This window comes from Neofelis nebulosa, chromosome X (assembly GCF_028018385.1).
Source record: "Neofelis nebulosa isolate mNeoNeb1 chromosome X, mNeoNeb1.pri, whole genome shotgun sequence".
NCBI classification, from domain to species: domain Eukaryota; kingdom Metazoa; phylum Chordata; class Mammalia; order Carnivora; family Felidae; genus Neofelis; species Neofelis nebulosa.
The window spans coordinates 107,210,545-107,233,978 of record NC_080800.1 but is presented as its reverse complement, the minus strand read 5'-3'; the positions used below and the strand labels follow the sequence as shown (position 1 = coordinate 107,233,978).

The window sequence follows — 23,434 nt, the reverse complement described above, 5'->3', positions numbered from 1 at the left end:
TGTGAGCCCCCATCTCTTCCCCTTCCTTCCCTCTCTCTCTCCCTACCCCCATCTCTCTCTCTCTCTCTTCTCCATTCCCTCTCAATTTGTCTTTCCTATTCCCCTCTATTACTCATCCTCACCTCCCTCTTCCCCCTGTTATTCTCCCATCTGTCTCTCTCTTCACCTCTTCCCTGCTTCTCTTTCCCCTTTCCAATCTCTCTTGGCACAATCTGCACTCCTCCACCTTCCTCCTTGCTCCCCTCATCCTCATTTCTCCCTTGGGATCCCCTCTCTTCTCCCTCTTCTCCTCCTTTCCTTCCTCCCTCCCCCTGCATCCCCCTCCCTTCTACTCTTTGTCCTCACCTCAGCCTTCAGCCCCCCCCCCCATCTGTCTCCCTCTATCTCTCTTCTGTCTCTTTCTGTCTCTCTAGCTCAGTCTGGCTCTCCTTGGTTCTCCCCCACTCCACCTGTGTGTGTGTGTGTGTGTGTGTGTGTGTGTGTGTGTGTATGTGTACCCTGCTCCTTCTCCTCTATAGCTCCTGAGCTCCCCCAGTTGCAATTCTCCCCTTCCTGCACCAAAGACTCCCAAATCTGTATCTCTATCCCTGACCTCTCTCCTTACACCCAGACCAGAATTTCCAGCTGCCAGCAACTTGCTGTTAATTGGATGTCCACTGAGCCCCTCAAACTCAATGTGTCTCAAACCGAACTCATTATCTGTTCCCATAAACCTGCTCCCCACCCCCCACACCCAGCGTGTTTCCTATCTTAGTTAATGGCACCACTATCCCCCAGCCTGGAAATTTCAGCAGTGTCGTCTTCAACTCCTTCTCTCCCCCCAAGGCTGCCCACAGCCAATCAGGAGTCAAGCCTTAATAATGCCATCTCCATCCTCTCCTGCCCCTCTTGCCACCACCCTGATGCAGGCTCTCATCATCTCTCACCCAGAATATTACAATAGCCCCTTAACTGGTCCCTCTGCCTCCAATTTCTTGATTCTACAATCAATTCATCTTCTGAAGCACCAGTTCGATCATGTTGCCCCCGCCCTCCTCAAAAGCTTTCAATAGCTTTCCTGTCTTCAGAATCAAGCCCAAATTTCTTAGCACAGCATTCCGGGCCCCCCAAGACCTGGCCTCAAACCTCCTCTGGTCTCCTCTTCAGCCACATCCTGCTGTTTCCCTGCCGCCTCGCTGTCCCAGCTCCTGACCCTTCCCTGAACAGACCATCCAGTTTCAGGACTTTGCTGCTTCCTCACCCTGCAATGGCCTCTCCTGTGCCCCTCCTCCTCTCTGTGTCACCCCTCAAAGCCTGGCTTAAATGTCATCATGTCACCTCCCAAGCCCCAGCCCCTGGTCAGTTAACCCTTTCCTCTCTGGTTCTCCTCAAACGTTGCATTCCTACCTCTCCCACAGCACTGATTCTTACTCTTCTCTGCAGTGTGGTTATTTGGGGGTATGGCATGTGTGTCTCCCCCACCAATCAAGCTACTTAAGGTAAGAAGTATCCTCTTTTCTGTCTCTGGTTCCTCTGCAATGTCTTACATATAGTAAGTACTTCAGTAAATGAGTGTTATATGGAAGTGAATCCTGGAGGAGAATTGAGGTGATGACCTTGAGAAATTACAAGCAAAATCAACCCCCCCAAAAGTGTCCCTTGTGCTTAGTTACTATAGGAAATAAGGCTGGACTTCAGTGAAAACACTATGTGTTACCTATAGCGCGTCGTTTGCAGCAGCATGATTCCAGCATAGTCCATTGTCTTTGAGTTGTTTTGCCCCTCTGTAAATTGCAGGTAACTGATGGATATGCAAACTCTGTATTGTCCCATAGAGTTTGGAGTGACTTCCCTCCCCATTGTGGAAAAACCAGTTTTGCCTCCATTTGCAATTCAATTCCTTTACTCCATATAAATTTGTGCTTTTGGACTTTTTCTCTGAACCAGCTAGAACATCTGTCTGGTTCCCTGGCTGATTAATGAGTAAAATAAAATCTTTAACACATGTTCATTTTTACATCTATATAAGACTCACGATTTTACCTTTTCCTAAAAACTATCCTTAACATTCCTAAGACAGCTATGTGGGTTAACGCATGATTTTAGAAAGATTTCAACAAGGGGTAAGACAAATGGATGGACTGTCTGCTTCATTTCAGTTCACCAGGATCCCATCCCATCCCTGAACATCCTGGTCAATCAAGTTGTGACTTTTTCTTAGACTAACTTGGAATATCCCAGTTTAAGAAACAACAGCTCAGCCCGTTGACTGACACACCAGGTCCTTTTTAAAAATCTTTTCTCCCTATGAAGCATTAGAATAATCAGGCAATGAAAGGGGTTACACTTGCCACAAGATGAATTTTAACACAAAGTGTGAGTTTTAGTGCCTATCTGAATATCTGTAGGCAGCAGATAGAAGTCAAGTCACCACTGCTTTTTCACTCTTGGGTTTATTTTTGTTCTATTTAGAGGGGATTAGTAGTTTGTAGTGCCTGGGACAGAAATCAGAGGGGGGAATGAGGCCTGGCATTTGAAAACACAACACATAAAATATCATCACCTAGATAAAGGTGACCCCTCAAAGCAAAAATAACAACAACAAGAAAACCAAGAAAAAAAACAAAATAATTACCAGATAATATCACACATTTTAGGACTACCTAAAGGCACCCCTATTTTCATGAGATCCAGAAGATAGAATATTTTCTTAGCTCTTGGCTTCCCACTCTTCTGTTATGAATTCCTCAGCCCCTCTTCCTATGTAAGGCCTACCACTGCTATTAACTGTAGCCTTTGCAGAGGAGGGGAGGGGAGAGGCAGAAAGCAAGGGCAAGAGGGCAGTGAGCTAAGTGGTCTACACAAGAAGGCAAAATTGGGCCTCCGGAGCCAGAGAGTAAGCAAAGGGAACTTCCAAAGAGGCACTGATGGCGTCAATGTCCACAGGACCAGAGGAGTTCAGATGGCCAATGTACACCAATGTTTCCCAAGTCGGAATCACCAAAGAGCTTGTTCAAAATACAGATTCATGAGTCTCAGCCCTGGAGATTCTGATCTGGTAGGCCCAGGGTGTCGTTTCATCATTACCATGTCCAATCAAATTAGTAACCACTCCACCGTACACTGCTGTTCAAGAGAGGTGAGCAAAACAGAAAAACCTTACACACACCACCCTTGGTAGGTTCTGCTGGCATACACACTTGTGTACCGACTTGCTTTTGCTTACAAAGCCTGCATTCGTGTGTGGTGTGCATTCTCAATCTGTGTCTCTTGCTCTCTGTGATGGGAACCATCACATCAAAGGCTAAAGGCAAAGTTCCTAAAAGGAACTTGGAAGAAACCTGGTAATCCCGAGTGACCCGGGAAGCACGGGCACAAGGATATGAAATACCTCAAAGGATTTTCCCAGATACCGCAACCATGTAATTGTTAAGAAATGAACAGCTGCATGGCCCCAGAATCAAATGCCGGTCACTGCCTGCAAGGCAGTGGGACCACTGTGAGCAATCCCTACTTTGGGGGGGAACACTGAAAAGACACATCCAATTCAGAGTGAGAACAAAGAAGAGCACATGCTCTGCCAACCCAAAGTGACAGTGGGGCTGAAAAAAATAAATAAATACAATGTTTTGATTAAGCAGGCATACCGATGCACACTTAAGGAGGACTGACCAAGATCCAAGGGCATGAATCCAGCAAGTGGACAGCAGAGAGGAGGCAGTCAGACATAATCACTACATTACAAAACAGGGGAAACCAAAGAGAAAATGGACTAATAGGAGAACAATAACTTTAAAATGGTGAAAAGAGCAGCTAAGCTGAGGGCAAGCAGGTAGTAGAAGACAAACCATAATGAGGCAGAGAGCTTTCCCCCCACCAAAAATTCAAAAGAAAAAAATAACCGCCAGAAGACAAGGGCAGGTGTGAAAGGCATAACAGAGAGGCCCACAGAATAAAACAACCAAAAGAAAAAATGAAATAGGGGAACCTGAAATATTTCACCATCATGGGCCAAACTGAAACACTGTGGGGAAGCAATTAACACAGACATTTTAAAAAGTTTATAGAGAATATGTTATCAAAAGGGGAAGAACATCAAATTATAATCCAAGTCAGGGTTAGGGGGAGCTGGTAACGGGGGATAGGCAGCAATAAAATCTCAAAGAAGATTTTACAGATTGGGTAGACATTTTCTGTTCTGTTTTGAAATGAAGATGCCAAAACAAGCAGATTTCACAACAACTACAAGCAAAAGTATGGTCATTGTGCATATGAGGAAGAGAAGGACACGAAAGGAGGTAATACAGCATCTATCTGACAAAATGTCTTTTACCTTGGTAAAACATTAACCTTGAAAATGGCCAGACAGGGTGTTTGTCCAGTGAACAAGTTCCTCAGAATCATGTAGCTTCCTTTGTGGCCAAAGACCCCTTATGTGCAGAACAACATACAGGATACAACCAGGCCCTTTACACATAGCATGAAATCTTTCCCATTTGTTCATGGTTGGACTCTTACTATCTAGCCAATAAATTAGAAGTTCAAGATTAAGAAGGTCTCACTTAAACTAAATCTGCTAGTACTCTCCCAGGCTTCTTTTGGTTCACATTGTCTGGTGACCTGGAAGCAATTATGATTTTAAGAAATGAAAGAGCCGGAAAATATTCTTCTTGAAGCCTGGCCCTGAATCTGTCCTCAAGAGGATAGGCGTGGCCAGTAGACAGTTTAAGAAGGAGGGTTGGGCCAGTGATGACTAATGTGTAAAGAAAACCAACTTTGGGACCTATTGCTTCAACAGAAATCTAGAGTTCTGGGTAAAGCTCCCATAAGTCAGAGATATTCACATTCAAACTTCACGGAATCAAAGGAGAGGCCAGCCCATTACCCCACTTTGGGAAAAGCAGCACCTAAAACAACCCCAAGGATTTCCAAGAGACATCCAATGGGCCAAAGGGAAGAGGCCAGGACTCCCACCTAACCACTGAAATGCCTTCAGAAAGACATCAAAAGATCTCAAAATCAGTGGGTTTTTTTTTAAATGTTTATTTATTTTTGAGAGAGCTAGCGAGCATGTGAGCAGGGGAGGGGGCAGAGAAACAGAGAGACAGAAGATCCAAAGCAGGCTCTGCACTGGATAAGCAGACAGCCTGATGCAGGGCTCGAACTCACAGACCATGAGATCATGACCTAAGCCAAAGTCAAACACTTAACCGACTGAGCCACCCAGGTACCCCACAAAATCAGTTTTCAGTAGGAAAGTGTACACATACTCAACAAAGATAACTTTACCTGGCTTTTAGATATGGAGCCCCTACCACAGATCTTACCTTCCTTGTTGCTCTCTGCCTTCTTCCACATGCCTTCCACTCAGTCCTCCCCTCCACTCAGCCCTCTGGGGAGACCACTGAGCTGCTGGAGGTTCAGCCCCTGTTGCCTCCAGGGACCTAACCTTAACCCTAGCCAGGGCCCTGGCCCTAAGGGGGCCCACCATTGAGGTCTAGAAAAAGATAGATTTGGGGCCAGTGACCAGCATGGAATATTTCAGTGTGGAAGCCAGAATTTTGCCATGACATTTCCAGGGCCAGGATGGAGCTGCAAAAGGGGATCATGAGACCTTACCTAACCCTGGCCCACACAATCTTCTGGCTCCAGAATCCAAACCCTAGGCCTGAGCCGCACCTGACCATGCACCCTCAACTCATATATCCCCACCTAATCATATATCCCAAACCTCACCCCCTAATGAGGAAGTTCTCCCAGTGCAAATTGTCCTAATCTAAGGATTTCCCATATAAAGGTGTTCTAATATTCTCCACAGGCTTTCCGTCTAATATCCATATCCCCTCACCTTCTGTACCATTAACCAAATATCCCCTTCCCTGAAACTCAAGAGTCCCTTATACAAGCCCCAATCACTTTACTTTGCTTTCCTTCATGCAAACAGGCTCCTCTATCACTACATGCTACCACACACCCACACCCCCCACACACACACGCAAAATCAACTGGAAATAATCTGCTGGACAACTGAAAGGAGGAAGGGGCCCTTTGTACTGTTCATCCCAGCCTTCTGCCTGACTAATCCATTGTAGCACTCTCTAGTTACCCTGAGGGTTTTTTCTACCCAAATATTTCTACTGGTTGTACCCCAAGGGATAAGTCTTATAGGAGACATTGCATCCTGTTCTCAGATACATTAATTCCTGTATTTAGCAAGAAGACTAAGTAGTTGCCTGCACATGGCTATAGCATGGACACCTTCATAGACTCCTTGGTACCTCCACATTTAAAACCCTGGCCTATAAACATTTATGAGACTGGATACAAAAGAATTTTAACTACCTGTTAAACACATGAGAGCTTACTCATTCAAATGAATGTAGTTACCTACAAAGCAATCACCTTGGTAGGCTAGACCTTTGGATGGAGTGACCAGGGCTTGCAATCTCCCTGGGGCTCTTCAGTGAATATTACCACCCAAACCCTTTCCAATCCAAACCATACCATTCTTAATCTCCCCACTAGTGCTGGATCTACACTCAGTCAGAAACTTGATGTTTAAAAACTGCCAAAATCCATTCAGAGTCATCTATTCACACAGCAGCAACACCCTTGAAGAGTGATATAGTCTAGTATCTACAGCCTAAATTGGCGGGGGTGTATTTGGGAGAGCATTTTCAGCCCCTATTTGTTAGCCATCTCAGGTACCTCATTAGGTACACTTACTATGCCATCTGCAAAATAGAAATAAAGGAGTCCCTACTTAAAACTGAGAACAGGAGGTGCCTGGCTAGCTCAGTTGGTAGAGCGTGTGACTCTGGATCTCAGGGTCATGAGTTCAAGCCCCATGTTGGGTGTGGAGCTTACTTAAAAAAAAATAACAATAAAATAAAATTGCGAATAGCACAAAAGCACTTAACAGGACCAAAGGTAATCAATTCCAACAATGAAGGAGGCAAAAGCAAAAGTTTTAATCTCTCACATTTTCATACCACCAGTCCATTTAGCTTTTCTATCTACTACCATACTTTTTTCCTGTTATTCAAATAGTACTTGCATCTCTTGCTGCAGGAAAATAATTTTACTCCATTTAAGGAAAACATCTCATCATAGCTTTATACTAAACCTAGGATCTAGTCACAAGATTTTATACAACTTCTAAATGTCACCAATATCTAGAAAGCCTAAGCGATCATCATGAAATTAATCAGTCCTTTTCAAAATGCAGAGCCACCTCAAAATGGCATGGTAAGTAACTAGGGTCTTAAAAAGCACTTATTTCCTCTAGATCAAAAATAAGAGTTGACTTTCCTCTGTCTTGGTCTTCAGCAGAACCACGTGAATATTTGGTGTGTCTTTCACACTCCAAAGTTGAATCATTGTAATCTGAGATCTGAATCCCTTTCATGATGCTTCTGTGTCTTCCATGCTATGGACTATGAGAGTGGCCCTTGGGTGTCTCCATTTCGGTATACTGCATTCATGATACGGAATTTTTCATCTAAAGAGGTTTCCTCCTCACTAAACTTGTGTCTTTTTTTTTTAAGTGTCTTGGACCTCTCACACAAATATTTGGAAAGGCCATTATCACACTATTTTTTCTATTCTCTCATTCCAGACTACAGGCTCAACTCATTTTACATAAATTACTCATTCAGGGGCCCCTGGGTGGCTCAGTCAGTTGAGCGCCTGACTCTTGCGCTTCAGCTCAAATCATGATCTCACAGTTCGTGAGTTTGAGCCTGGCATTGGGCTACACAATGACAGTGCGGAGCCTGCTTAGGATTCTCTCTCTCTCCCTCTCTCTCTGCCCCTCCCTGCTCGTGCTCTCTCTCTCTTAAACTTAAAAAAATAGTAAAATAAATTACTCATTCAAAGGTATACATATAGAGTGTACACGTGTATATCTATATACACATATATATACATTACTCATTCAAAGGTACACATATAGAGTGTATATATGCTATCGGCTCCCCAAGGCTAGAAAGGATATTTTCTACTTCTTTTAACATCCACTCCCAATAGTGTCGAGCATGATACAAGGCATACAATATGTGCTCAGTAAATAAACTACTGGGAAAAACTAAAATCCTCTCTAGGTCATATGGAAACCAAGAATCCCGCATAAAAAGCACTGTGTCTGTGGATGCCTTTTACTTCCTTTGGTCTCTTATAAAGGAAGACTCTATCTACCCAGGCTCTATCTACCAGCCTTTCTCTTCTTTCTTTTCTTTACTTCCACAATAAAGACAATCAGAAATAAAATGGGGCCAGGGCAAAACAACAAAGTCAACTTCCAATTATTTGAGTGTAGTTTAGCCACAGCTAATTTTTAAACCCAGCCAACTTATGGACTGCCTACTGCTACTTACAGTATGTGTGTACTCAGGAAACAAATCCTTTTAATATATGCTGAAGCAAAATATAAATAGGAAGGTAAATCTGCTGGGGGGCGGGGGCAGGTAGAGAATAAGAATACATTTCCAAGCCAAAAAAGAAATTATTAATTTGTTAACTGATCTACTGTTTTAAATTGGCCAGCTATTACTCTCTCCTTATATTGGCATAGCTGACTGTTGGCATCAAAGTCCACTCTGGCTGCAGAGAGGATCTCTATTTTATAGCCCCCCCCCTTTTTTTTTGGTGTTCAGAAGTTTGGTCTGGTGATACCTGAGGTATTCGAGACATGCTTTCTCCCATCCAATTGCTGATGAACATCCTTGTCATAGAGCCATGCAAGACCCAGGCTCTATCTACCAGCCTTTATAGAACTTCCAGATGTTAGAGACATCTGGAAAGCCCAACCAGTTGTAATTAAACACAGCAGCCCTTTTCAGAAAGCAATGGTTTTTTTAAAATGTCACCCTAGTAAACTAGGTTTGGGTCATTTTTTACATGTGGCCCAAAATGTCCCCTGAAGTTTCAACTAGATATAGACTCTTCAGTTTCTGCCCTAAAATCCTGAGTGAGCAGTGTTACAGCACAGCTGTTAGAGAAACTGCCACTTTCCACCTCAAAGGTGGATGCAATAATGCAGTGGTGAGCCAAGTTATTCCTTCCTACCACATTGTAAATGCTAAACATGTACTAATACAACAGGAATATGGAGAAAGAGCACAGAGAATCAAGATACGTGGGAGTGCTCAGGAGCTGTGGATAGTTTTTATTTTGCCACCATGTGGCATAGAGAAATATAAAAGGTCATAGGACTCCATTGAACAAGCAAAACTAGATCATAATGTAATAATGGATGCCATTTACTGGACTCCTGCTATGGAGCTGGTCTGCCATGTATATATCATCTTGTGCAATCCTCATAGCCCTGTGAGACTGGGATTATCATCTCCATTTTATAGATGAAAACACTGAGGCTCAAGAAAGTTCAGTAGTTTGCTTCTACCACACAGCCAGGAAGTAGAAGAGCAAGGACTCTAACTTAAGGCAGTATGTCTCCAAAGCCCTCCAGCTAATTCTGAGACACACCAAAGTTTGAGAACCACTGCAAGATACTAACCTACACAAGGTGCGACCAAGTTAAACTGAGTAAAGCCCTGTCATCATGAGACACCTAATCATCTCATGGATCAGGTAGAGAGTGCATTGACTCATCCTGGGGATCAGAGTCACGTACAGTGCACTTTTCCATAGAACTTGGAAAAATGAAAGTCTGCTTGTTTTTCTTGTCCCCAGACACCAACATTATAACAAAACTTGACTATACCCTTAAATGGCACTAACACTAAGATTTCTAGACATACCTTAGCAATGAGGTAACCAAATTTTGTTTCTTAGCTGACAGTCGGTAAAGAAGCCTGAAACACAAAGCTTTGCTGCCCCTCAGTACTCTCAATTCTTCACAGACGCTAAACTTAAGATCTTCTTAAAATCCAAATGAAGACGTATCCTGCCTCACATACTCTCCACAAGTAAATCTGAAAATTATCACATTTTACAAATAATAAATCATCACTCTTCAAATTCATCACAATTCACTGACCAGGGAAACTATGACCTTGATGTGCAGCCTGCAGCCACTTTATAAACAATTATCCATGTTTTAATGGTTTATGGGGAAAGGGTGGCTTCTGCTTAAAAAAGAAAAAGAGGGAAACAGAAAGCACATTTGAATTATGGGAATAGAAACAGAGTTAAATTTTACTCTTGACCAGATTTCAACTTCAGTTCACCAAAGAAAGTTTTCATCATAAAATACTGCTTTCAAGTTATGAACAGTGGAAAGGGTACAATTTAGAAAAAGAACAGTTTCTACATTACTTTAAAGATAACCATTCCAAAACTGACATTAATAAAGCCTAGTTAGTATGTGAGACTACATAAAATAGTGTACTAGCATCCTAGTGGCCAAGAGGTAGTTTACTTCTTATTACCCCCCTCTTTGGCCATCCTGATGCTAAACCCTCTGCCAAGCATAGACCCACACCTAACTGGAGCTCCAGCATTAAGAAATTTCCTTTCCTTTTGAAAACTCAAAGGTCTAGGGTCTTCCTTCCCCCCTTATGTAATTCTCAGTGGCTTCTCCCCTTTCCCGTCTGTTTTACCCCAACAATTTCCACTTTCCCCAGCCCTCTCTCTGTTAGTGTTCACTTTCCCACCCAACTTAACCATGAACTCCTCCTCTCTCAATCCCAGATGCTGGCTAACGCTGGAAAACAGCTCTCTACCCCACTGTGGCCATTCTATTCCATCTCAAATGGAGCTCTCAACCTAGAATCAATGAACCAGTCCAGATGTCCAACCCATGATTAGTGCCTCTCCTCCATGCCCCCACCCCACCCTCCAATTCTGGCCCAAGGCTCTAAGGCCACTGTTCTTTATCCTGTTTCACTCTGGAATTTCCATAATTCACCTCCCTATATCTAGGATTCCTCCCACTTGCAGACTGGAAAAACTGGTGTATTCCCACTTTCTCCTTCTTTCAAGGCCATTCTACTTGGGTCGGTGAATTCCTTCCCCCATTCGGTATCTTTATTTTAGCCTTAATTTTACAACTAATGCTTAGACTTGTAAGCCCTGGATCTCGGCTAACCTCTGCTTCCTGGGCCCTCCCAGGGCAATGGCTATCAAAGGCAATTTTTTACCTTCTCTGACACTAGTTGCAGATGACATCTGAGTAAACACCTTCCTCCTTTGCCTCGTTATTCCACCCTCTTTCACATCCTGCATTTTTTTACCCTATATACTATCTCTAAATTCTCTATTTCCCTATGGGTCAATATGTGTATTTTCTTCTTACATGCCAGTTTCTCTCCAACCCTATTTTTACTCAAGATGGTCCTCTCTCTTGCACCAAACCTAGTTATTCTAGTATGGAAGTGTAAAGAGTCTTAAGGGTTCTTCAAACTTTACTTTGGAAAACATTAGCCTGGAGATTTCAAGGTTCCACTTTTTCCTTAGTTGACCCTGACCTGAAACCAGCAATGATCATTTTTTCCCCCCTCCACTGCCTAAACAACCCTCTTCCTGACTTTTGTTTTTGCCTTCCTTTTTTCTGGTATTCAAGTCCTTTTCTCCCATAATTCTGCTCCCCTAAAAGAAGCCCCTCTCTGAAACCCATAATCCAGACTCATCATGTGAGATTCTCTGCCACCTGTGCTAAACATTTTTTTCCTATGTAGTGAACTGCAGCAGGAATAAGGCAAACAGACCCCTGGAGGAAACCCTTTGCTTCCCAAAAAAGTCTAGGCCACTGAGAGTCGATGTCCTACCAGCTCTCAGTAATCAAAACAGCCAGATCTCCAAGTGCCCTTGGTGCAGCCACCATTTCCTCTGGAACTCCCCTCCACCCTGCCCAATCCAGACTCCAACCACAGAACTTTCCAGGGACATAGCTTTCCTCTGCCCTATCCCAATAATTTGCTGTCTTTTCCTTATGGTCTATTCTAAAGAAACAGTCCTCCTTAACCCCTTCCTCCATCAATGATTCTCAGAGCCAGAACAGAAAGAATCCTACCCTTGCTGCATAGCTAGTAACAGGGCCAGCCGTCTCCAAGTCAATTTGAGTAAGGCTCTGTGTCCCATGGCCTGTGCCTCTTGTCCTCCCCATCTATCCCAAAGGCAGCCGCTCCAGTTGCCTTATCAAAAGATGAGCCTGCCTATCAACAGCACGTGGCTTAGTCAAAACAACCATGTCCCTCCTAAACTCTATCAACCTTCAGATTCTCTGAACTTGAGTCATCAAGCCCCCTGCTCCTCCTAGCTCCCCCAGTCCTTCCTACTAACTTTGCTACTCCATCAAAATTTTACATGTTGCTCTCCCAACCTTTTGCTTCTATTTGAAGCTTCTGGGTGATTTGGGGGATTGGGTTATCCCATTTAATCCCCAGTGAAATCCTCCAAATTTCTTTCCTGTGTACTGTCCTCTTCAGTACCACCTGGTGACATCACCATTCAATTTGAGTACCCCTAAACTCTGCTCCATCTCCCCCAAAACAAAGTTCCCCCTATCCTAACATTCAAGGACATGTCAGGTAAACAGAGAATGAGATGACCTTTAAAGTCCCTTCCAACCTTGGGATTTTATTATCAACCTAATCCACTTCCGACGCCAAATGCGTCCCCTGTTCATCTCCCCAACGTTGGGCAGTGTGACTTTGAGAAATAGCCTTCTAAGTTGAACGGGCCATGCGGCCAACCAGGGTAACGCTAACCTACAACTGCACCCCCAGAAGTCTCACCAAAGATTTTTGCAATTACATTCCACTTCTGCGCTATGAGAACGACCTCCAAACTGCCCTGAGTATTCAGCTGTCGCACGAAGTTGTCAGGCCGTCTTCCCACTCTTGCGTAAAGAGCCCCTAAACCCTGGGCTAAGACGTGTCCTCGCCAAGTGACGCCTGTCCTTACTATCTACTCTAGAAGACACCAAGAATGAATAAGTATCACCACCACATCGACAGCTTCCTACAGCCAACACTGAAAATTTCAAAACAATAAAACAAAAACAGTGCTTCCACTGGGGGAGGGGGGAGGTGCAGGCGGAATAGAAGGGCACCTCCATGGCCTGGGCTGTTGGCCTCTCGGGTTTGCAGTGTGCTTCCCTCTTCCTTTCCCCTCTACCACATCTTTCCCTACAACAATCTCCCGCCCCTCCATAACACGAAATCCCCAGCCGAGGTGCGGTCGACTCCTCCCAGACTTACCCCGGACGTCCCTCTGGCCCAGCCTTCCCCTCGGCGGGACCCCGGCGAGGAGGGCCCCCTCCACCGTCCAATTCACCTCCCTGTCCCTACCCGGGCCTCTGGGCGCCCCTGCAGGACTCTGTCCCGAAGCAGAACCTCGAGGAGCCAAGCCCACGAGGCCCGTCGCGGGACCCACCCCCCCTTCCTTCTCCCAGCACCTCGTCCTCCATGCACCCGGCCCCCGGGGCTCTTCGTCGTCGTCGTCCGGGCTCGTACCGCCCCCCGTCGGGGGCTCCACCCCCCGCCTGCCCCCGCCCCCAGGACGGCCCCCTCCCCACCACGCACCGCCTGCGCCCTCTGCCCCTGCACGGGACTCCCTTTGGCCTCTGTTCCCCGCCCAGAAGCGGCGGCGGCGGCGGCAGCAACGGCTGCGGCGGCCCCAGCAGAAGCAGCAGCGGCGGCGGCAGCGGCGGCGGCGGCGGCAGCAGCGCCGCCCCGGCCCCGCCCCGCCGCCCGCCGGAGCCCCACGCCCCGCCCGCCCGCCCCGCCGCCGGACTACTCCCCCCGAAGCCCACCACTAAGCCCCCCCCACTCCCCAGCCGCGATCCGCTCGAATCCAGCTCCGCTGGGCCTGCTGTCTGTTCCTCACGCCCCTTAGGACTCGGGGTGGGGGAGCCCTGAGGTTCGCAGCCATCCCTCTCCCTCCTTCAAGGGCTGGGGGATTGCCCCTGATCCCGAAACCCGGCCCCGTAACCGGAGCCTCCCTCCTTCCACCCCTCGGCTTCGCTCTCAGACCCCTTGCCTCCAGGCCTGGCGCGAAGCGGGTGTAGAGCTTGCACGCCGGATCTCCCCATGGCTTGCCGGGGCTAGTATGAATTGCCCCCATCTCATCCACCTTCAATTTAAGCCCCCTCCCCGCCGCGCCCGGCCCGGCGGCCCCCGCCCCTAGAGCGAGGGCAGCGGAGCCAGGGCGCTCCGAAGTCATCCCCCGCCTTTTTTCCAGGGACTCGGATAATTGCCCCTGCCCCCATCACAGCACTCCCACTCCCGAACCCAGGCCCCGCCGCCACCTAGGGGGTACCCCTTACCCTATGGTTCCCGCACCCCAACACCGGGGAGAAAGCAGCCCTGAAGAGCAACCGTCGCACCTCCCCTCTGAGGTTGGAGGGTATTTTCTCCAGGTCTCTTCAAGACTTCATCACGGACAGCCACCCCCCCCCCCAAAAACAAGCCCTTTCTCGCCCTGCCCTCCTGGCCAGCCTCCCTTGGAATCATTGGATCCTTGAATTGGAGGGGGGGCGGTTAGGGCCAGGTAGTTAACAAGACGGTAGCCTCCACCTCCCTTTCCAAGGAGTGGGGTAATTCCAATGGTCCCCCCCCCCCAGGATCAACCCGACCCCCGTTTCCATGGAGACCCCCGCCCAGCCAGGAAGAAGACTCTCAGATCGTGGCGAACAAGTCTCACCTGGCTAAGGGAGAAGGGGGTGAGGAGGGGGTAGGGTAGGGCAGCGATGGGGTACGAAGGTGGGAAGTGGAGGGGAGCTGTCCCGAAGGGAGGGGCGAGGACAGAGCGAGCTCCAGGGAGCGCTACGTCCGGGGACACGAAGAGGACGGCGCCCCCGGGGGGCAAGCAGAGCGGCCGCGGGGCGATGAAGGGACAGGGTTGGGAAAACGCTTAGGATAGAAAGAAGCGGGTGGGGGGATATGAGAAAGCCGGGGAGTCAAAAGGGGTGGAGGGGTTGGGGGAGAGAAAAAAAAGACGCACCTGTTCCCGGGTCGGCTCCGCGGGGAGGCTCAGGCCGCCACCCGGGCTCCCTCTTACCCACTCTGAGCCGCCACCCGCCTAATACTGCCCCGATCTGGTGCCCCCCCTCCGCCCCTTATTGCCACCGACCTCCTTCTCCTCTCTCTCCGCGGCGGCGGCGGCGGTCGGACTCTAGGAACTGAGAGGAAGAAGGGAGGGCTCGGCAAAGCGGAGGAGAGACAGAGCCACACACTGGCAGCAGCCGCGGCGAGCGAAAGAGTGAGGGGGAGAGCGGTGTGTGTGTGTCTGTGTGTGCGAGCGAAGCCTGGTGGAGTGGGTGCCGGTCGCAGGGCTCGACGGGAAGTGGAGTCCGGCGGGGTTCGCGGGCGGCGCCAGCCGCCGCTCCACCGGACTACAACTCCCAGAATGCCACCCGCCGGGGGGGGGGAGGAATGGGGAGGTGGAGGCGAAGGGAGGGAGCGAGCAAGAGAGGGAGGGACGAAAGCAGGGAGCAAGCGGCGGCGAAGGGGGCAGAGCCAAGCAGCCCCGGTGACACTGGGAGGGGAGGGGAGGGGAGGAGGAGGGGATCGCTCCGAGGACCAAGCGGATTCCGGAGAGGGAGGCAGCAGCAGTGGCTGCAGCAAGCCGGGCAAAAAGCTAGACTCCCAGGAGAGGCGGAGGCGCTCAATCCTAGGGGCTGCAAGAGCCCCACGCCCCCCCCCCGCCCTCAACGCCCCTCAAATGGGAAGGTTGAGGAAGGGAAAAGATCAGGGCGCCAAAGCCAGGGGTTTCTGTCTCTTTCCCCCAACGCTCTCCACCATATGCCCCGACCTGACTTTCTCAGGCCACTGGTGCCCGATCCAGTGTGCAAATCCAGAGACCCCAGACCTCCCCTGCTGGGCATCACAGAACGGATACATTCAGTCCCTTTCTCCCAGGGGCCTGAGGGAGGCTCCCCTTGCTAGCAGGGCGTGACTCCCCCCTTCTTCCCGCCCCCCCCCCGTCGTCGCCACCCCCCCATCTCCCTCCCCAGAGCCCCTCCCCTGAAGCCCGAGCTCGCTTCTCCCTACCTTACTAGAAATGGAGTCCCTCCGGGGGCGACTACCCAGCCCCCTCCCTTATACTGGGTCCCTGCCCACCAGTATCTCCTTAGCGTTGCCCCCTTCACCGAAGTAATAGTGGGGGCGACCCGAGTTGGACTGGTGGCTACTTTCCCTCAGAGACTAGCCGTCCTTGGCCACGCCGACCCTGTGTAGAGATAGAGAAGCACGTTAATACCGCCCCCCAAAGTTCGGATCCCCGTGGAAATGGCTTACAAGGAAAGAGGGGTTGGTAGTGGAAGTGAGCTGGGGGTGAATCTCAATCCTCAAACCTCGTCCTAGGCGTGGAGATCCAGGGATTCCTCCCTTTCCTTAAAAGCCATCAAATCGCTTGGGGTGGAAGAATGGAGTTAGATTATCTAAACCCCAATGTCCACATGACTCGAAGCAACGCTACATGTAAGAATAAGATACGAACTAGGCTTCTGCCGTGGGAGGGAGAGTATACCGCCGCCCCCCTCACCGTCCTCCAGCCCCCAAACACATACCCCTAGGAGAGTCAGATGGCCTAGGAAGGAGGGGAGGCGGTGGGAGTGCTGGAGAGTGAAAAGGTTGTGACGGGGAGGGTCCGCGGCCCCCTGAGAGCAAAATCCAGATGCTAAGAGGTGGGTGGGGGGTGCGGCATAATTGCAGAAGGTGCCTTTCCTAGCTTTTCCCGGAATCGCCGCCGAACACCGTCTAACACTCGCAGTTGCTTACCAGTCCGTCCCCTAGCCCCATTTGTGCGCGTGAGGCGGCCGGAGCCCGGGAAGCCGGGGCACAAACTCCGCGGAAGCTGGCCTTCGCCGCCGCCGCGCTGCCGCGGGCCTCCCTCCCTCCGCTGGCGGCCCCGCCGATCTACCTTCGCCCCCGGCCGAGGCCAGACCCCGCTCGCAACTCCACGCCCCTACTCCACCCCCGGTTCCCCCCCCTCACCCTCTCCCCGCGGGTCCGGCCCAGCCCCTAGCGCCGCCCCGCCCTACCGCTCGGTCCCGAGCCCAGCAAGTGCCCCGAACTCGCCCCCCGCCCCCACGCCCAGGCCAGTCCGGCGGGGCCTGGTTTCCCCCTCCTGCCGCGCCCCGCCCCCGAATCCACGTCCTACTTCGCCACCCAACTCGGCCCGGTCCGGGTTCGGCCCGCGCCCAGGCCACCAGAGTCTCCGGTTCGGTCCGGTGTACGGCCACCCACCCCGCCCTTGCCTGGGTGCCGGCCTGGCCCGCTGCCTGCGCCCGCCGAGCCGGCCCAGGCGCGAGGTCCGGGTCTGGGTCCCGGTGCCGGCCTCGGTCCCAGCGGTGTTGCCGCGTCTCGCCACGAGGGCTCGGTCCACGCAAGATCCGAACCCGCGCGGGGTGGGGGCCGAGGAAAGCAAGTTTCTTTATCTTCCCTCCGCCCCCGCCGCAGGGCCGCGCCATCCCCCACCCCCCGCGGCGCCCCCTTCACCTGGGCAGAGCCCCTCGGCCGCTGTCGCAACTTTGCTCTTCTCCACGCCGCCGGGGAAGCGGGCGAAGCAAGAGGAGGAGGGAGGTGGCGGGGGGGGGGGGGGGGTGCTGGGATCAGGCCGCTGGGCTCCGGGAGGACACGTGGGGGAGGAGGGGAAGGAGGAGGAGGAAGGGGGGGCGGGCCTGCAGTTCTCGGGGCTCCCCCTGCCAGCCCCGGGAAAGCCGGAACCTCTCCCGGCAGCCGCAGACCCCGCACTGGCCACGGGGGAAGAACGGAGCCACCTTCCCCGGCCAGCCCCCGGCTCCAGGAAGGGGGGGCGAGCAACGCCGCTCGGGGTCGGAGAGTGAGCGTTTTCACTCGTGCTTTATGTATGACTCTCTCTCTCCGTTTAGCCTCCGTGTTGGGAGGGGGGGCGTGGGGTCTTACATGCGGGGGGGGGGGACGCCCTCGCCAGACGCCCCGCCCCTTTCCCGGCCCCCCACTTCCCTAACCCAGGCGACCTCGGTGCAAGGCTCTGACGCTCGGGCACCGAGGCCGCCCGCGGGCGCAGCCCCAGCCCCAGCCCTAGCCCGGGCGCCCAAATGGGACAGGTGCTGGGAAGGGAAAATGCCGGGGCTCGCAGCCTCGCCTCGCGTCTCCTGGGCGGCCCACCCTTCGTGGCAACCGTCCGTGGCGCACATCCCCGAGACCACCCTCAAAAGGCAGCCCCTAGCCCGGGAGTGGAGGCATCCTGGGGCGGGGGTGGGGGGGGTACAAGGAGCGAGAGGCCCTAGGGAGGAAGGAGGAGGGGGACGAAAGATCTGTAAAGGGGGAAGCCTGCACAACTTGGGGCTGAAAACCTGGCTCGAGGAAAACTCCGTTTCTGCCCGCCCCCGCCCCCCCCACACACTTCCCGGGCCCCTCAGTCACCAAACCGAATCCCCTTGACCCTTACCCTTTACCCTAACGACTCCCCGCCTGGCCAAAGGAATAAATCCTCGTATGTGTTTACATCCCAGGCCATCCCCAGAACTGAAGGGCTGAGAAGCCTGCGGTCCACATTGGAACTCTGATGACTTTACATTAACTCCGAGGAGAGCAGCTTGCGAAGAAGCTGAAGCTGCCGGCAGACTTGCTTTCAGTCTTAGGGTGTTTCTTAGCAGCTCCAACCCTGAGCCCGCGGTTGGGACTTCAAAGGCATCGCCTCAGCCTAAAGGGTATTAGGGGAGGTGCCCAGCAGTTCCTGGAGGGTTCAGGGCTTTGTAAACACGGAATGTGAAATGAATAGCAGGAATTTGAAAAAAAAAATCTTTATGTTCAGATGTATTGATATTATTTATTATATATTTATCCATACTAAGGAAGCCAGAGAATCATTTGAACTAGAAGGAAGCCCTGAGGGATTAATGTCTTCCTCCTCCCTGCCCCCCTCCTTTGTCCCAGGCCCAGAGGTTCCATCTCTAAGCTATGGGGTGTCTTCTCTCCAGTGGAAAGACTTTAGAGATGGCAGGTGAGACTTGCCTGGTATGTCTCCCTCACCTGGTTTAAAGGAGGACTATTGCAGAGGAGGACAAGCAACTAAGGTAGCAGTGGCTTTGCTGTTGTGAGGCCTGGTGTTCTATGACCCCTCCTGCTTGTCCTCACCGACCTCAAAATCTACTGCCAGCAATGTGGACATAACACTTGCCATTTTACTTTGCTTTGGGAACTTCTTCACTAGCTGTTTTATTTGGCCATTCCCATCCTCCTGTGCAGCCCCCACACCACCCCCCCCCACACACACACATTTTAAAAAGTGTTTGACCGAAGTTGCACCAAGGGAAAGTGAAAATTTGGAAATGATTTCTTTAAACTAATCAACCTATGAATTCAAAAGGCTTTATTAAGTTGTGGGGGATCACCTCTATTGGGCCTGATAAAGCAGGCTCCACCAATTCTGCTCTGATTTAAATTGGCTGTCTTCACTGATTTTAATTTATCTGGTAATTACTAAATTTCCACTTCTATTAAGGGCCTTAGGGCCTTGGGGCTACTTTGCTCTTTGGTCAGAGGCTGAAATGGATTCTGGACACCTCTGTTCCCACTCGTCTGTATCTCACCATTTGGCTGCATCATTTATCTGGTGAAATGAAGGTTGGGGCAAGATGGTTATTTCCTGGCTGCAGCTCTAGCTTCTCTGAGCCCTTTCCTGTTGGGGGCCACGCTTCCTGCCCTACAGGAGGTGATGGGAAATCAAGGAGCAGGGTAGAGAGAGCTGTGGGAAACCTTGTAAAGAATGTGGAGATTAATGATTATTTTATATTAGGCTAGAACCACAACATAATCATAATAATAATAATACCTTTGTACAATGTCAGAGTGTCTACCAAGGCCTTTCACTTGTGTTATTTCATTTGTTTCTCACTACAACCCTCGATTTTGTAATTGAGGAAACTGAGTCTATGGGCATCTATGAGTGGCTTGCTCAAGGTCACATGGCTAGTGAATTCCTGAACCAGGACTCAACTCCAGTAATCCTGACTCCACATCCAGAGTTCTTTTCAATATAGTATATAGCACCTCCCTTTAATGCCAAAATGTTCCTTTTCAGGCAGAGTTTTAAATAATTGTTTCTTCCATCAATAACAGCTCCTGGCCTAGGCCTGGACTCTCAGAGAGCCAGCTTGGTGTATTGGAAAGAGGATTGTTTGGAGAGTTCTAAGAACCAGATCCTAGTTCTGTCTTGTCGATGGCTAGCAGGGGGACTTCAGGAGAGCCCTAACATTCAAGTAGTGCCAGCCCAATTCCAGGTACTGTGTTTTGAGTCTTCCTTCCAACTCCAAACTATGGAAATCAGTGCACCTGTCCTACTCTCACAAGCACACCCCAGAGCATCAAATGAGATGATGGATGGGAAAGAATTGTGTGCACCATAAACTACTGGACTCAGGCAAGTGTTACTATCATCAGTGTCAGCATCACCAGCGTCCTGAGCACAGAGACCTAGGGGTGACATCTGCCTGGGCTCTGCCCTCCTGAAGCTGACCAGACAAAATAGGGCATTTGGGGCTCCCCAGCTAATTGAAGCCTTAAATCAACCTCTGACTTAATTCAGAGGATAATTGCTTCAATTTTCTGCTTTGTTCCAAAATCAGAGGCCTTCCTTATCTGTCTGGTAAAACAGCCCACTCTTGTGACAACAAAGACTACGACAGCAATGACAACAACAAGGACAACCATTTCAGTGCTTTAGATCTTCAGAGTGTCAGAGTGAAGCAAATTTGAAGCTTCCAGTCCTCCCTCCATCCCCTTACCCCCAGTCAGTTGAAGGTGAAGCCAGGTGTGGAAGTCAGAATCTCAGGACTGCCAAAGCGTTCATTTTAAGCCACCTCAGTTGAAAGCAGACTAGGGGAGAGAAGGGTACCGAAAGAGCCTTGCAAATTCGGGAAAGAGTGAGGCTGGTACTAAGGCTGACAGGGCTGACCATGAGTTACGTACACTATGTGCTCTACAATGTTTCCCTTTACGTTCTGGGAGGGGCCGTGGGGGAGAATTCATTGCTCCTGTTTGCTCTTCATATATCTCAAGCACACAAAACCTATTACAGCAGGTTACTGCTGGAGATGCATTCCCACAGCCCACTGCATGCTGAGGAAGGCCTGTTCTCTGCCCTCTAAGAGCCCTGGGTCTACTTGGGGAGACAGTGTGTCTGGTTAAACTTAACTCTGTAAACAACTAACAGCCTTTCTGGATTTTATAGCCAAAGGGGCAAAATGAGGAAGGGGGCTAAAATCACCCCAGAGGCCTTTCAAGGTCAAGCCTCCTTGCTTCCCTAAGACCCCCAGGCACTTAACAAGGTTCTTAATCATACAGACAGTGTTAGAGGTGGAAGAAACTCTAAGAAATCATCTGCCCTCCTGAAAAACTGGCTGTCGCGGTCCACTGCCAACAAAATCAAGTGTATAAGCCTTCACCTAGCTTCCAGGGTCCTCCATGAACTGGTTCCAGCCTCCTTCCCTTCCACGCCCCTCACAAAGCCTCTGTTCTCACCAAACCAGACCTCTACCATTCTTGGGACAAGACAAGCGCTTCCTCCACTGCTCCTTCAGCATTTTCTAGGCCCTTCTGGGCTTGTTGAAATCCCACTCAACCATTACTCAAGCTGGCTCTTTCATGCCACTTTCCCTGAACCCCCACTCCCTCCCCATTGAAGTTAACAGCTCCTCAGAGGTTTCCCCCACCACACTGAGCTTGGCCCTTTGTTTAGCACTTCCACACCCTGCCTGTCTCTCCAACTGGATGTCCACTTCCTTGGATGAAGGAACCCAGTATTTCTCAACTGTGTATTACAGCCACCTTTCTCTCTCTGCCCCACCCCCCCTCGCAATATCCCCTACCATGGCATGGAGTAAGCTTTCTACAAGTATTTGGGTTTTTTTTTAATTTTTATTTATTTTTGACAGAGAGAGAGAGAGAGAGAGAGAGAGAGAGAGAGAGAGAGAGAGAGATCAAGCAGGGGAGGGGTAGAGGGAGAAGGAGAGAGAGAATTCCAAGTAGGCTCCACACTGTCAGCACAGAGCCCCATATGGAGCTCGATCCCACAATCCCATGAACCCTGAGATCATGACCTGAGCCAAAACCAAGAGTCAGATGCTTAACCAACTGAACCACCCAGATTCCCCTCTACAAGTATTTGTTAAGTAAATGAATGAATGGATGATCTAATCTAATCCCTTTATCTCATAGTGGGGAAATTGAAGCCCATACCTGGCTTCCCTTCCTGCCAATTAAAGACTTGGTTTTAAGTTTTAGCCTCCTTTAGTCTTTCTCTTCCCGCTTAGTGGATATACATACACTGTCTCTAAAGTTATACAGACATGGTTTCAATCCTGGCTCCTTCACTTACTAGCGATACCAACTTAGATCCTTGATTTTTGTCTGAGCCTCACTTTTCTCATTTGTAAAATGGAGACTAATAAATACTTCCTGAAAATGTTACAAACATCAATGGAGTTCTTGTATGTTAAGCACTTAGAACAGTGCCTGGCACCTAGTAGATGCCCCATAGTAGTTGATGGGTTTTTTTTTTTAATGTTTATTTATTTTTGAGAGAGAGAGAGACAGAGCACAAGCAGGGGAGGGGCAGAGAGAGAGACAGAGGGAGACACAGAATCCGAAGCAGGCTCCAGGTTCCGAGCTGTCAGCACAGAGCCCAACGCGGAGCTAGAACCCACAAACTGTGAGATTATGACCCTAACCCACTGAACCACCCAGCTGCCCCATTGCTGGGGTTTTTTTGTTTGTTTTTGTTTTTTTTGTTTTTTTTTAAGCGTGAGGAGTTTTTAGAGTTCATAACTTGGGAGCACCTGCTTAATTCAAGCATGGGAATAAAAGCACAACTCAAACATAATGAAAAGAAAGGTGTATTTTTGGCAAGGGGAAAAGAATAAAATTTAGCAAGACCTTTAAGCAAAACTGTTATCTCTTCCCCCAAAGAGGCTAAAGAGTATTGAGAATGGTGCCCAGTTCAGTGGCCCACATTCAGTGGGTGCTCACCCAATTTCGCATCCTCTGGCTGTGGTGCTAGCTCTGTGTAGGCTTAAAGATGTTGGAATGGGACTGAGATGCCCTACCTAATTTACACATCGCTATGCTCCCTCTTCTCCATGAGCTTACACCTGAGTCCTGTTCCACCTGCTAAAGCCTTCAAGTCCTGCTCCACAAAGCTTTCCCTGAATGCTTTGCCTGTGAATTCTTGGCCCCGCAGGTAAGTACTGCTTAGCACTTAGTGATTTTCTGTGCTCTGTGACTTAGTACCTCCCCATCTGAGGGCAGGCGCTTTGCCATAGAAAGCAGCATCTCCCACAATGCCTGGCAGTGTTAAAGCAGACAGCACTCCATGAAGACTTTGGGATTGATTGACAGTAGGTGTTCAGTGGGGGCACGAGTCCCCTCAAGTACTGCCCAGCATTCAGTTTCCCAACCCCCCAGTCCCCACATACTCACCACTTCTCAGACCCACCACTCACATGATGCCCCAGCCTTTTGAGGAGCCATCTTATCTCTTAGAACTTGTCAGCATCTGGAAGGCA

At 49.8% G+C, this 23,434-nt stretch overlaps 1 protein-coding gene and 1 non-coding gene across 9 annotated transcripts in view; one reads left to right on the top strand and one right to left on the bottom strand.

Annotated features, from left to right (window-relative positions):
* Nucleotides 1–17,476, bottom strand: part of BCORL1 (BCL6 corepressor like 1) — a 63,951-nt gene extending 46,475 nt beyond the window's left edge. Inside the window, exons 1-2 of one of the 8 annotated variants that reach the window (XM_058714572.1) lie at nucleotides 16,665–16,813; nucleotides 15,936–16,113 (exon numbers count right to left, since the gene is read on the bottom strand). The gene's annotated coding sequence lies outside the window, so the exon portion shown is untranslated. Of the gene's footprint in view, nucleotides 1–1,696; nucleotides 13,288–13,466; nucleotides 13,579–14,886; nucleotides 14,994–15,015; nucleotides 15,576–15,935; nucleotides 16,114–16,664; nucleotides 16,814–17,384 lie in introns of those variants that run through there. The other 7 variants (XM_058714574.1, XM_058714573.1, XM_058714578.1 and 4 more) reach the window with 7 other exon arrangements.
* On the top strand, nucleotides 6,764–6,836 carry TRNAQ-CUG (transfer RNA glutamine (anticodon CUG)). Its single transcript has one exon. It is a non-coding gene; the product is annotated as a tRNA-Gln (tRNA).
* Nucleotides 17,477–23,434: the final 5,958 nt, after the last annotated feature.